Source organism: Mesitornis unicolor, unplaced genomic scaffold (genome assembly GCF_000695765.1).
Source record: "Mesitornis unicolor isolate BGI_N332 unplaced genomic scaffold, ASM69576v1 scaffold6606, whole genome shotgun sequence".
Taxonomy (NCBI): domain Eukaryota; kingdom Metazoa; phylum Chordata; class Aves; order Mesitornithiformes; family Mesitornithidae; genus Mesitornis; species Mesitornis unicolor.
In genome coordinates this window covers 5769-19609 of record NW_010192892.1, presented here as the reverse complement: position 1 = coordinate 19609, position 13841 = coordinate 5769, and the positions used below count along the sequence as shown (strand labels likewise).

General features: G+C 39.9%; 1 long non-coding RNA gene across 1 annotated transcript in view; it reads left to right on the top strand.

Annotated features, from left to right (window-relative positions):
• LOC104542825 overlaps positions 1-12789 on the top strand; it is a 27655-nt gene extending 14866 nt beyond the window's left edge. The window contains exon 3 of the long non-coding RNA XR_728154.1: positions 12617-12789. This is a non-coding gene — a long non-coding RNA (uncharacterized LOC104542825). The remainder of the gene's footprint in view (positions 1-12616) is intronic.
• Positions 12790-13841: the final 1052 nt, after the last annotated feature.

Genomic DNA, 13841 nt, shown 5'->3' with positions numbered 1-13841 from the left:
GGCGCTTCTGCTGAACCAGAGAAGAGAAAATTTCCTATTTTTCAATTAAACAGTAAATTAATAAAGTACATTTCACACACTGAGCACATTAGTCATGCCCCTTTCACAGGTTAGAGTAATGGGATTAGTGTAGGCAAATGCCGTGTCCCTTCTTCAGCTCTGACTTCTGAAAGGGGCTCTGTCAGGCTGCGTCCTGCGTTACTCAGAGCTCATCTCCCTTCGTCTTGGCTGGAGACCTCCTAAAGCCGAGCTGTCCAGTCAGGGATGGCCTTGCTGTCAAGGAATCAATGTCATTTTGGTTGTCTTAAGGTTTGAATTAGGGGTTGTTAAATAACTCTTAGTTTGTTTGCTTTTTCCCCCCTCTCAAAATGAGTTGAAAATGGCCAAATGGCAGTAGTTTGTTGTTAGGATGTGTAACTCACCCCTGGTCTGAAAGGAGCGTTGGAAGTCTGAATGTTGTGGATCAACAGGATAAAGTAAGATCTCGAGTATTCTGATGAAAGCTTTCCTGAAGACTGCAGTAAAGTATCTGAATTATGGAGTATTCCCGTGCTTCAGCTAAATTAAAAAGATCGAATTATCTGAATAATACAACGAAGTCTTGACCTTATTTCAGAACATATCTTAGAGTAAGCTGATACGATCACGAGGTTGGTGCATCTTACGAACCTGGAGCTTGGTAACCAGATTTATCGAGTTTCTAGTGTGTTGCAGCTGTGAAGTACAATAGATTGTTAGAGATGATAACATCTCATCTGAGGAGTGGTAATCAGTCTTGATTGCCTGTGGTTAGTCACCATACACTTATTTTACTTAAAATACGAAGGTGCCAGTCAGGGATCAAGCTCTTCGTGTGCTGTCTGCAGCATCGCTGAGTATTCAAAATAGAATTTCACTCCCAAAGAGTTGGCAGTTTGATTAATAGCAAGAAAAACTAGGCGTGAGGGAAAAATGAGGTTGGAGGGACATGGAAAATACCCAGCAATAGAACAATGGTTTGCCAGCACCGAGAACCGCAGGCAGCCAGCAGTGGTGGTGTAGGCATGGGGACATCAGTGGCTAATGGAGAGGCGTTTGAGGGTGGCAGAGGGGTGGCAGGCAAGTTGTCCTTGCTTCGTACATTGTTAGCTTAATATATTTTACTACCTTTCAGTTCTTAAATCTCATTATGCTCCAGTTCCCTCCATCTTCCCCATAATGGTGTTCATGGTCTAGGAGTCACGATGTAGCTGTTGGGAGGAGAACTGTTGCAGGTTTTGAGCGACGCCATAGGTAGTGTTTTGGTTTTGGAGTTGGCTTAATGGCATAATTTTCATAATATTCTCAGTGATGGAAATAATACAGTTAATGTTTTAATTCTTGCCTTCAGGTTTCAAAATGGAGATGAGTGCAGTACATAGTAGCTGCTGTTGCGGCCTCGTGCAGATTCAGGAAGGCCGCACAGTGCTGGTCTGTAATTATTTCACGTGTTTGCTGTGGTTTTGTTATTTTAGGTTTGAAACAAAAAGCAAAGCTTAGAAGAAAAGTCCATGGTAAAACTGAGACTCTCTTTTTTAAAATAAAGGCATAGGTATGCAGAAATCCCGTTATAATTGATCTTCATTACCCATTTAAATTGGGACTGGTATTGATTAGTTTGTGCTCAGGATCATACATTGATCAGAGCAGTCGTCATACATTTGGAAGGATAATAATCAAGTAGTTTTGTTGCTTTATACATTTTTTTAAAAATACAATCCAGATTTTGTTGTTGTTCTTTTTGGTATGTTTTATTTTTACAATATTTTAGTACTAGTTGCAGGTTCCATCCTGGAAGCACCTTTTTATTTTTATTTTTTATCAGAATACTAAGTAAAATTTTCAGAGTTTCATCCTCCGCTTCCTTGGTGTTTTTAATTAGTCGTTAGAGTTGAGTTTGGGAAAGACACCACAGGGTTATAGGTGGTAACTTCCAGTAAAGTAGATTTTGTGGCCCATAAGCCTGTCAGCTATCTGGTCTTCATCAGTCTCCAGCAAATAAGCTGTTTGGTATTCATCTAGGAGAGTATTAATAAAAAGACCTTGCTTTCCTCTATCTACTTTGTGTTTGTAAAATACAAAATATTGAAGTAAGATGCATCTAACTTGCATGTAAATGAGAAAATTATCTTTGCATTTATCGGATGTGTATTGGAAAATATTAATAAAATACACGACCTGTTTACGTTGTGTCTTCAGAAGATTTTGACAGCGTGGCATGAGGCGTTTTTGGTGGGGTTTTTTGTATGTGCACTCCAGGAGTTTCTAAAGCCATTTGATGGCTTAATTTTCAGAGACTTGATCCTATAGTCAGGTTATGGCTATTTTCATTAAATGTGTTTAATTAAGAAAACAAGATGATATTCTAAAAGTCTTTCTATTTGCTTCATGAACCTATTGTAGCATAAAGTATAGGTGGAATGACTTTTTACATCTCATAAAATTTAAACCTAAAATGGCTGATTATCACTGAATTAAAGAAAAAAGTTTCCATTTTTCTTAACTGTAAGCGCAGAGTAATGGTTTAATTTGTTACCAGTCAAGTCAGAGTAGACACAACTCTTCATCCCAGTGTTTCCAAAGCATCATTTGAGCCCTCTGTTCATCACCTGGATCCAGTCAGTCTCAACAGATCCCTTCTTTTAAAGTAGGTATTTGTTTCTGAGGACAAGCGTGTGCTTTAACCTTGTCTTTAAGGAGGTTTTCTTGCCTTGTGAATGGTGCTGCAGTGAAGAATGAGAAATGCTGAGTGGTTTTTTTCCGGTTGGTTCCGTTTTGGATCCATGCTGGTACTTACTGGTTTGAGTGCCTCGTGTTGACAACGATGGTGCTGTAATGCTCTGGGCTGGGTTTTTTGGTTGGTTTTTTTTTTCCTTTTTCTTTTCTTTTTTTTTTTCAGTTTATGAGAACATTTAGTGTGTCATGGTGTGAGTTGATTTCAAGCATCTGTTTAGGTAATTTCATTCAGCTGTCTAATATCTCTTGGTGGATATAAGTATGCAGAAATACTATAGTGTCTTTAAGCTCGAACCTCAATCTTAGATGTTCTTCATTCACAAAAAGTAAACCAGTGGTCTTGTCAAAGAGACACAGAAGAACAGCGCTTACCTGTAACTAATTTGAACTTCTCAGAGGCACCAGGGAAGTGAAAAATTCAACCTTTAAATCTCTCATTTATGTCCCTTAACATTTTAACGTAATATTGGAGGTGTTGTCAAATTTACAACAAATAATTACCTGGATAGTGATTCCATCTGGAAAATGAATTTGACCTTTTTTCGTTGCTGTGTGATACACGCAGATCTTCCTGTCATAGCATATGTGGAGTCACTAATGCCTGCATGATGTAGAAACGAATAATTTGGTGTATTTATTGAGTCCTGAGAGTAAGCTGGACCCTTGTTTTCTAAAATAGATTCCAGCTGTATCGAGAATGGAGTAACTGCATGTGTATGTATGAATTAATTACAAAGCCTGATGCATTTACTTTTTAATAGAATGTTACCTTATGCGTTCGTTAGATTACTGGAATAATAATTACTTCTCTTACCAAGCTTAACTTTGGTTTCACATGGAGGTTTTTATGTGGTATACATGCAGCTGGGTATGGAATACGTGTGTGTAGTTGCACGTGTTTTTATGCACTTGAAGTCTAAAACCTCCAGAGCTGCTTTGAATGAGAAAGGGTGGGGAATTGGAGGGCTGGCTTTTTTCTGAGGGTATTTAGCAGCCAGGACAGTCTACTAGCTCCTGTTTCTTCATTATTTTATTATCCAAATGTTATTATAATTAAATTCTAGCTTTTTCTTTTCGGTCATGCTAAGATGACGTGAATGTAAGGTTAGAAAAAAGGCCTGTTTTGAGGCCTGTCTCTAAGAAAATAAAAATGTGAGAGAAATTCACTTCATGTAAAAACAGATGTGTTCTTAAACTGATGGTCTTAATTTGAGGTGAAATTTAGCAAAGAGAGGCAGCTCAGAGCCTTCCCACGGAGTTAGAAGGGACATGAATGATGCAGTGTTACCCCCAGTGAAGATGAGGCCTAAGATCCTTGGCTCCTTTGGACCAGTTGTATCTGGGCCAATTGGTGACCGTGGTGTAAGCTAAAGGAGTAAAGCGGGAACAAAATCCCCTCCTGCCCTCACTGGAGTAGTTCACAGTTCCAGTAGATGGATGGGAGCTGTTCACCCTCCCCAAATCCCAGCCAGCGCACTGCATTACGCTTCTGTTGGCTGCAGCTGCTCCCACAATCCTGCCTCTGCCTAAAAAAGCCTGTTGAAAAGTGGCATATATGATTTTCTGTGCCAAATGCAGAAATAATGTGTATGCAGTAACACAGCAGTTAGTTTATGCCCTTCCATACGTATCTGTAACGTGCATCTGGCCATCTCCAGCAGATCACACCTCTGCGTGCAAGGAAATGCTCCTCAAGCGAGCCATTTGTTGAGGGAGGCAAGTTATGGTTACGTGCGGGTTGGTGTCACTGACTTTGTTAGGCATTATCAGTGGTTCATCTCCATGCTTGAATAGCAGCTGTTTAATCTCTGGTTTATATTTCCAGTTTTCAGACAGTATTTAGTCAAGTCTGTTGTCTGGTTTTAGTTTTCTGTGAAGGCTTTTGTTGAGTGCTCCTACAGCTGGTAGGGTTGTAGTTGGCTTCCTCTTCCATCACTCATTCCTTAGGCAAGAAGTTCTGTCTGAACTCCACGAGAAGTGAGTCTCGGTGAAGGACTGCTGACAGAAAAGCTCAATTTCAGTAAGCCTCATGTATTTCTGGAGTAAATTCTTCTCACCTTGTCGCTGGTCTCCTGGAGGTTTTCCAACACCTTTGTGGTGGTGTAGGTGTACAGAACTGGACATAGGCCATCGCTGTGAGCACTGCACCCAGCATCTTCCAAGCCGCTCAGGCAGACTCTTTGTACGATGGTCAAGGCGCCGTGGCAAAGAAGGGACTTGAATCTTGTTTGGAAGTGAGAAGAGGCAGACCAGAGGTTGGAGGCTGCAGAGCTGGATTTGTAACAAAGTGACTGCTTGGGAGTAACCGAGACTAAAAGTGGTGTCTTCTCTATCTGTTCTTCTGTCTGACTGCATTTATGCACTGGTCACACCAAGTTTTCAGTAACTAATTTTTTAATTACAGCTTGTTGGAGTATTGCGTATTGTTCCCTCAGATCTTTGGTTATCTAATTAACAGGCAGAGGATTGTTCATTACTGAACTAAGTTGATGCCTGTGTCTGGTGAATCCGCTGTCTCAGTTCTGCAAACCATGTTCTTGATTGTCCTGGTTACTGTTTCTGTTTCATCTTGCATTTCTCTGGCACTGTGATGATATCGTTACTGTCTTTAATACTCCTCTGTTGTCACTTACCAACTTTCTAAACTGCTGGCTTGAAACAACTTCTTTTTCCTCTTAGCACCGGTCTCATTTCAGAGCTGAGAGCTGACTCTCTGCTTCTGCCTAGCTTCATTTTCACTCACCTTATATATAACAGTAAATAAACAAACCATATTATCATACATATTATCTGTATTTAACTCCTCAGACACATGTATTTTAAAGTTACAAACTAATAGTGACCTGAAATGTTTTACAGAGGTAGCAGTATTTGGGTTAAAAGCAAGTATAGTGTTAGTGATTTCTGCACTGAGCAACTGCAGTTGATGCTTGAAATTATTTTACCTTCCCCAAGAACTTGTACCATGATTTCTTTTTCTTGCGAGTGAAGTTGAGTTAAACAAGAAACTTTCTCTTAATACGCTTTGAAAGAGAACATGTCATTTTGCTGCAATTAGTTGTGCGTTTGCACTAAGTCTTTATTACCAATATGAGTATCCAAGCTTGATGCAGTGCAGTTGCGTTTCGGTGTTCTTTCCCAGATCTGTGATTTATTGCTAAACTACTAGAGAGGCATGAATCTGTTGGCTTTTGTTTGTGGCTGTTGAACTAATAATGATTTAATACGAGTTGTATTAGCTGACAAACTTAGGAGAACGCTGGGGAAGAACTTGGCATCTCAGAATCTTTCGTTTGAGAGGTGATTGCCTTTTGCCGATAAAGTTGCTTATTTTTTTGAAAACTTGCCTTCACTGAAAGAGCTTCGTTTTCCTCTCTTTGAGCTGTCCTATATTAGCGTTTTAATTCCTCTTTCCTTTTAAAAAAGTCCGTCTCTGGGACTGTTTTCAAATTGTAGTGTTTTGAAAAGATTAGATTGTACCCGTAAGATAGAGTTCAGTGCTTTAGTGCAATATAATTGGGGAAATACTAAACGACACTGACCTCATTTCCTTTAGAACAATGAAAATTAATAGTTTCACGTTTTATTAGGCTGATATTCCAGATGTAGTGTACATTTAATTAAGTGTAGTTTCCTTTTGGTTATGGTATGCGTATCTGCTTTTTGTCGCAAATTCTTTCTAGTTTTACAGTTTTCCACATGTTTTCTTTCACCATTTATGATATTTTCAAAGCAGAGCTATAAGGATTTAAATCACTTTAGCATGCAGCAAAACAGGTCCCATTCAAACAATAAACGCCATTTTAAAAAGCCTTTAGATCTTCTGTCACTTCATAAATATAAATGTATAAAAACATTATGCAGTTGTAGTGCCCACCTGCTAATTAAACGCAGATTTCCTCAAACTTGTTTTAAAATCTGCTTATTTGTTTCAACTCTGTCTCTGTTTGGAATACATATGGCCCTTGTGAAACTAATTATGCTTATGGAGCAGCTGTTAAATTTAGTGCAACTAATTTTATCCAATATTTTACATTTTAATTGATTACCTGTGAAGAAATTAGCAAATTAACACTTATTGTGCAGTAACTGAATGGGCTTTTATGGATACTTTCGATTTTTACAAGTGGACTAAGTGTTGATGGAATAAAGACATTTCGTAGGATTTTAGATAGGAAAGTTATTGGTGAGCCTTGATTATCTGGTGTGAGAATTTCGGGAGACTGAGTGATGCCAAGCATCTGTGTGTTCTGTAACTTAGACATGAAAAGCAGATTGGAAAGTAATGGCTTTTCACAGAATTTTGGTACCATATGGGCTTATCTGGATCTAAGAGCGCTTTGAAGATCTTTGAACTTGACAAAATGACTTCACCTTTGGCATGGTGGGTGGGTGTTTGTGTGCTGGGGTTGGGGGAAGGGGGGTGCGTGTGGCGGTCTACTCTCCAGCTTGATTTTGTATTTTTCCTCCAGTAGTTCGATGATCTGAACGCTCTGGGACTTGCTTTAATGTGAGTAATCGGAATTGGGTTTCTTTTTCAACAGTCATAAAATAGAAAATCTTTCTTCTCTGCTTGATCTGCGGACTTTTGTTCTTGTTTACTGATGGATTCTTGGCACAGATGACTTCTTGTAGCTTCGTTTCGTAAAGTTGTGTCTTTATTTCCTGTTCTGCATATATCACAAGGCATTTTAATAGTAATTCATAGTAACATACAGGTGAACTGGTTCATGCTACAAATAGAAATGTACCACAGCTTGTTTTACACTCGTAGGAAATTAATTATACTTTAATTTTCACTTTCTGAAATTATCTTCCACTGTCAAGGGCCCTATTGCACATTTCAGATTTAATATAGACACTACGTAAGAAGTTTGCATGAAGTATTCTCAAAACAAGTATTTTAGGACTTGAGGCTTATAGGCAAAGAAGAAAGACAACTATGTTAGCTAGATGGTACCACACTGTAGAATGAAGTCCTAGTTTGAGGCTATTATGTTATGAAATAATGAATGTATTTTAGGTAATAGGGAGCCTCATTTTCCTTAGAACCGCAGAATTATTGAGGTTGGAGAAGACCTCGAAGGTCATCAAGTCCAACATCAACGCAACCCCACACAGCGTCCTAGAATCAAGAATGAGACCAAGCTAAATGGGGAATCGGGGCTTCGTCATCAGAGAGTCCTCTTGGCCCCTGGTTCGTCAAAGCTTGTGTGTGGTGGTGCACAATTCGCCTTGGGCTGTATTAACAGACAGGTTTAATTCGCCTGGGATGTAGGGCAGACTGGAGCTTCCCTCAGAGCTGGAGGAAATGGGGCGAGTTTTAGATATTGAGGTCTTAGAACAGTTATATGTCTGAGGGAGTCTCTTTAGCCAAATTTATTTAAGTTTTCTTAATTTTACTGAACCAATAATTTCAGTTTTCTTCTGCTGTGAATGTGTGACTTTTCCCCCCCATTTCCCCTTAAGACTACATCTTCTGCCTTTTTAAAAAAAGGAAAAGATAAAGAGAGTCTCTTCTTTGTGTATTCTTTTGGTCATCCCTTCCTTAAGCTTTTCACTTTAGGGAGAAAAAAGCTGTAGCTCATTTTTTGATGAATGCAGGGACAACCTGTTTGTAGGCAAAAGCCATTGACTTGTTATTTTCCAAAGTGTTTTGCAGCACCCACTTGTCCCTGTGCACTGTGATTGTGGCTTTTGCTTCAGTCCTTGCTAACCATAACTTTCCCTGGCTCTTCATAGAAACCGAGAGCTCCCTGACGAGCGCACACAGGAGCAGAGATGTAGAAGACTGTGGTGTTACCAGCAGTCCTTGTAGGGTTTATTGCTGGCTTCCTCTTAATGCCAGTTCAGTTTCAGAGGTTTTGGTGGCAGGACTTGTTTTATCCTGTAAAGTGAAATTGTTCTAGAGAATTATACTGCCAAGTTTGTTGGTTTTGCCATCCTGTATCTGTGAAGTATTCAGTCACTGGGCTTCCTTTGTTCCACCAAAATGTGGTAAAACCGCACAGTGCATCTTAACTCATAATGTATTAAACTGTGACTTACATAGTTAAGCAAATATATTTTAAAATTTTCATGCTTCTTGTGTGACAAGTCCCTATGATTTTTTCAGACTTGCAGAAGACTTAAACAGGAGTTGAGATTCAGCTTCAATTTGTTAAGAAAGCTACTTGTTGTGGACTTGCTCATGGTTTTTCTTCTAGTCCTCTGTTGCTATGACTTTGGATAGATTGTGAAGGAGAAAGATTAATACAAGATAAGCTTTTTCAAAAATACCAATTGCTGATTGGAAACACAGTAGTTACCCAGATTAAAAATGATTAAGAGAAGTGAAGTTTCACTAGCATTCAGGAATTAAAGGGACCATTAATATTAGACTGTTCCTTTTTTCTTTGCCTCAGTTTTCCTATTTTACTTCACAACTACTTATGGCTGGGGTTAGTCCACCTTTCTGTATTTCTGTAGTTGTGTTGCTTTATCTGTGCTTTATAAATACTGCTTGTAATCAACAGAAATATAATGAACTTAGACAGAATTAGTTTTATTTGAGAGGGCTGTAGCTGCGCAGCATTAAGGGAAAATAGTGAAAAATTAAATATTTGCTAAGAACTTTGCACACTGATGGAAGAAGACCCAGGAAAACTCATCTTTGGAGGAGATCAAGCTGTGTCTATGTACGGATCCATTGCAGCTCAGCGTGGCTGCTCTTTACCTGGTGCTGCATCTGTAGGTTGGGTCAGGATGTGCTGGTCCACTTCCCACAGCTCTCTTTCATTGGCTGCTCTGTCCTCTACTGAGTGAGTAAACCCTGCGTACATCAACAGATGGATGGGATTGATTCAGGTGCAGTGGCATACGTTGCGTCCACGCTGCACCTTGTTTCTGCCCTGTTCCCTCTGTAGATCCCTAAAATTGGGCATTGCAGTCAGCATGGGGCAGGCTGGGGGTCTGCAGCCCATGGAGGACTTCACACCTCCACTGCCCTGAAGACCCTTTGCCATGTGTGAACTTGTTATCCGAGCTAACAAGTCTGCCCAAAGTGAAGCTGGCTCTGCATGAAGCCAATTCTGGATCGTCTGCATCTGTGCTCTGTGCCAATCCTCAGCCTGGCTCCACTGCGCTGGTAATTGAAGGCTCGACTGAACTCCAGTGTCCTGCAGAGATGGCTTCTGTGGAGCACAACTCATTTTTGTTAAGATCTTCACTGTAATACCCCTTGGTAGTTGTCTGCCTGCCTCACCTGTGTGGCTGGGGCAGGGCACACAAGCTGTAGCAGCTATTTTTCATATAGATATAGAATTTTTTATAGTTGTAAACCCCAAAGGATGAACAATGATTACTGATCACTCTACGCTAATGAATCTGATGGGTGCAGAAGTTTGCATGTGAAAGACCACTGGCAGCTTCTGTAAAGAAAATGTTTATCAGTTTCTCAATGCTGTGATATTATTACAAATTTGATGCAACAAGTCTACTTCTGGTTTTTAAAAGCAGCTTTTCTGTGTGTGTGTGTGTGTGTGTGTGTGTGTATAAAAATACCTGCCATTTATTTGTTCTACTTGAGCCTGCGAACAAACAGAAGTTTAGGATTTGAGGACCCAGGTAATCTGAACAGAATTTGCTGTTATTTGCACCTGCGAAAGGTAGATGCAAAAACAAGTTCAAATTTGAGCTGAGAAAATAAGTTTTCTAGCAATAAGTATTATAAATTCCTCAGTTATTTCTGTTTGAAGGACTACACCCTAAGTAAGGAGAGGCCTTGCATCAAATGAAGGTGACTTCTGCTGTAGGGTGCTTTTATTTGCTTGGTTTGGGTTTTTGTCACTGCTTCTGAATCTGTATCTTACCTGCAGGGTTCTCAGAAATCATGGTTACCTTTGAACAGTGAATGTCCGCAGGGCAGCGCTTGGTAAATCTGTGCCTGCCGCATCGTGATGCTTGTAAAACCAATGTCCTTGTGCCAGCTGAAAAACAGATCTGATAGCCAGAATACTCCTTTGGGTCAAAACTTCCTCTGCCTGAGGACTGACGAATGGGTGGATGCTTTTTAATTTGTAACATAATAAAAATCAATTTTGAGACAGAAAATGCTCTGCAGTTCATAATGTGCCGCTTAAGTGGTAATTTGAGCTATTTTCTTGGTGCTAATAGGACATATATTGTGTTGGAAGTGATGCCGTGTGCTGAAGGAGCCATGAAGCCGAGGTTCTGACCTCTGAAAGGCTCCGTGGCAAGACCAGGTCTGGTCACCCCAGTACACAGGACAAATCCCAGACCCCACAACATTCTTCCGAAATACGTAATTTATAGCTTCATCTGGATGTCGTATTTTCTTTTGCTTATTCCATTGTTGAGTTTTATTGAACAGTTGTTGCCTTTTAAATTGAGTGATCTCGCCTATGTGATTTTACTTTTAAAGGCCTTTGGAGCTTTGCACTCCAAGAGGTGCTAAATGAATTTTGTATTCTGTTTTTCCAAAAATGCCCTTCTCCCCAACCCCCTCATTACTTAATGAAAGTTTTCAATGAGCTGCCATGGGAACGTTCATGAAGATGTACGTTGAAGTAGAAACTAATGCAAACTGGAGCTGCTGTTTTCTTAAATACGTGTTGTGCGTTGTGCGTAGCTGTGTACTACTCAGGCACCGTAGGAAAGATGTATTGATCCATGAGAAATTTTAAATAAAAACTTAGAAAATCATCTAAAGGAAATTTGGGAATCATGAAAAGGTTTTTTTGGCTGTGTATTGAAACAGTCATATTGGAGTACCTCTTGATCTATTTTCGTTCAAGTGTATCAGTAACAACATACGTTTATTGGAGAGGAATGGATACCACGGTGGAGAGCAGAGTGTCCTATAGCGATGTAGGAACAAGAACCAGAGGTGTGCGCACCCCTCGCGCTTGCGTGCATTTTTCGGGCATTACTGAGCCCGGAGGGTTGGCCTATGTATGGATTTTCTGCAAAGCGTGTTTCAAATGTGAGTTGGGTGTTAAGGAGCTGTGTGCAAGTGTCAGCTCTGCAGGCCAAAGGTAGGGGTTTGGACACGTCACTTCTCATTTTTTCTTATTTTTATTGCCATGTTGTTATCAGTAGTGATGTACATCAGGTGTTTAACGTGTAAATACGTGCATTTCACAGAATCCCAGACCGTTAGGGATTGGAAGGGACCTCAAAAGCTCATCCAGTCCAATCCCCCTGCCGGAGCAGGAACATCCAGATGAGGTTGCACAGGAAGGCGTCCAGGCGGGTTTTGAATGTCTCCAGAGAAGGAGACTCCACAACCTCTCTGGGCAGCCTGGTCCAGTGCTCTGTCACCCTCACTGAGAAGAAGTTTCTTCTCCAATTTCAGTGGAACCTCCTGTGTTCCAGTTTGTGTCCGTTACCCCTTGTCCTATCATTGTTTGTCACCGAGAAGAGCCTGGCTCCATCCTTGTGACACTCACCCTTTAAATATTTATAAACATGAATGAGGTCTCCCCTCAGTCTCCTCTTCTGCAAACTAGCAGCTGTAAATTCTTTGATTATTTGCCAAGCTCAATTGATCAGAACTTAGGTTTAATGTTCAAGAAGGAAAGGAAGGAAATTCTTTCCTCAATAGCTCTCAAGATTACTTTGGTAATACCAGATTACTTCATTCATGGGTGAATACTACGGAGTGTTTTAATTTGTTTTGCATTCTTCTTCAGAGTAGAAGCAATGCTTTCTTTTTAACTTTTCTTTTGATGAATTGGCAGATTTTTATTTAAAAGTATTAAATTATCTGAAAATGTGTTTAAAAGAGTTGGACTATATAACAAACTTAACATACTGAAAAAATGTATGACTGCTAAATTTTAACACTGTGGATTTTGTATAGATCACGATCAAGACCTCGTCAACGTTCTTACAGTCGAAGCAGTGAAAGATCCAGTCATAGGAGAACTCATAGTGGGTCTCGTGAAAGAGAGCGGCGTAAAGGCAGAGAGAAGGAGAAAATAAAAGAGAAGGGCAAAGGAAAAGAGAAGGAGATACTTGGCGCCAAACATGGGTAAGTGAAATGACAAACCGTATAACTGTAATAGAAACAGGGGATGATTCCACTTCATTTTACTTCTTTGTAGTCAGTTTGCTTTATCGTACGTGGTATTTCATATTGACTAAGTGGAAATTATTTAAAATGTTTGAATTGTGTGATTCTTCATATTTTAAAATTCTGGAATGTGACAACATTTCAAACTAAATGTTGATTTAATTTACAATTATTTTAGCTCCTTGATTTCCAGTGTGCCAAATAGCTTTCTTCAGCTGATTAATAGAAATATTTTTCCAGTATGTAGTAACCACAATTTAAGGGGAAAAAAAAAAAGATGAGTATTGGAAAGTATGAAGACTATTTCCTATGAAAAGGTGTTTTTCACTGTTTTCCCTCTTCTACATTGTCAGAAGTTCCTATTGGGCTTCATCTGTGGCTCCAAGTATGGTTTCGGCAGGAGCACTTGCTACAGGTGAATGCCGGCCTGCCCTTCAAAACCTGCTGTCAGCCCAATTTCTGCTTGAAATGCCTCGGATGGTTGATCTTGTTTTTATGATTTTCAGAAATGACAACTATGTAATTCCCACTGCGTTTTACAGGCGTGTGGTGTGTCGCTCCACGAGTTTCCCTTTGGTGGGTTCCCACTGAAAGGCAAAATGGGAATTTCTGGAGTAGCATCCTCCACCCGTGGTCGTGGAGGTGTCTCACAGTTACCTCCCTGGTTCTGTGGCCTGCTGATATTGGTTACTTGGTCTCTCAGATAATATTGCCTACGTATTCCTTGTTATAGCACTGATTATGTAAATATTTCTTGTTTGTAGTGCATTACTTAGACTGCTGGGAACTTCAAGAGTGGCATCTTCCACTCGTTTTAAGGATACTTTCCTCATTTTACTAAACCATGTGGAATATTTGTCTCTTCTTGTGGATGTTTTCAGGAATCAGTAGTGTTTAATGTGAACAGAGCCCCCGAGATGTTTGCAGTAAGTCTGATCAATCATTAATAAGATGCCTTTTTACCTGTTTACCTGAAGTTCAGATCTATTTTGATACTTGTAGAAGACTTGAG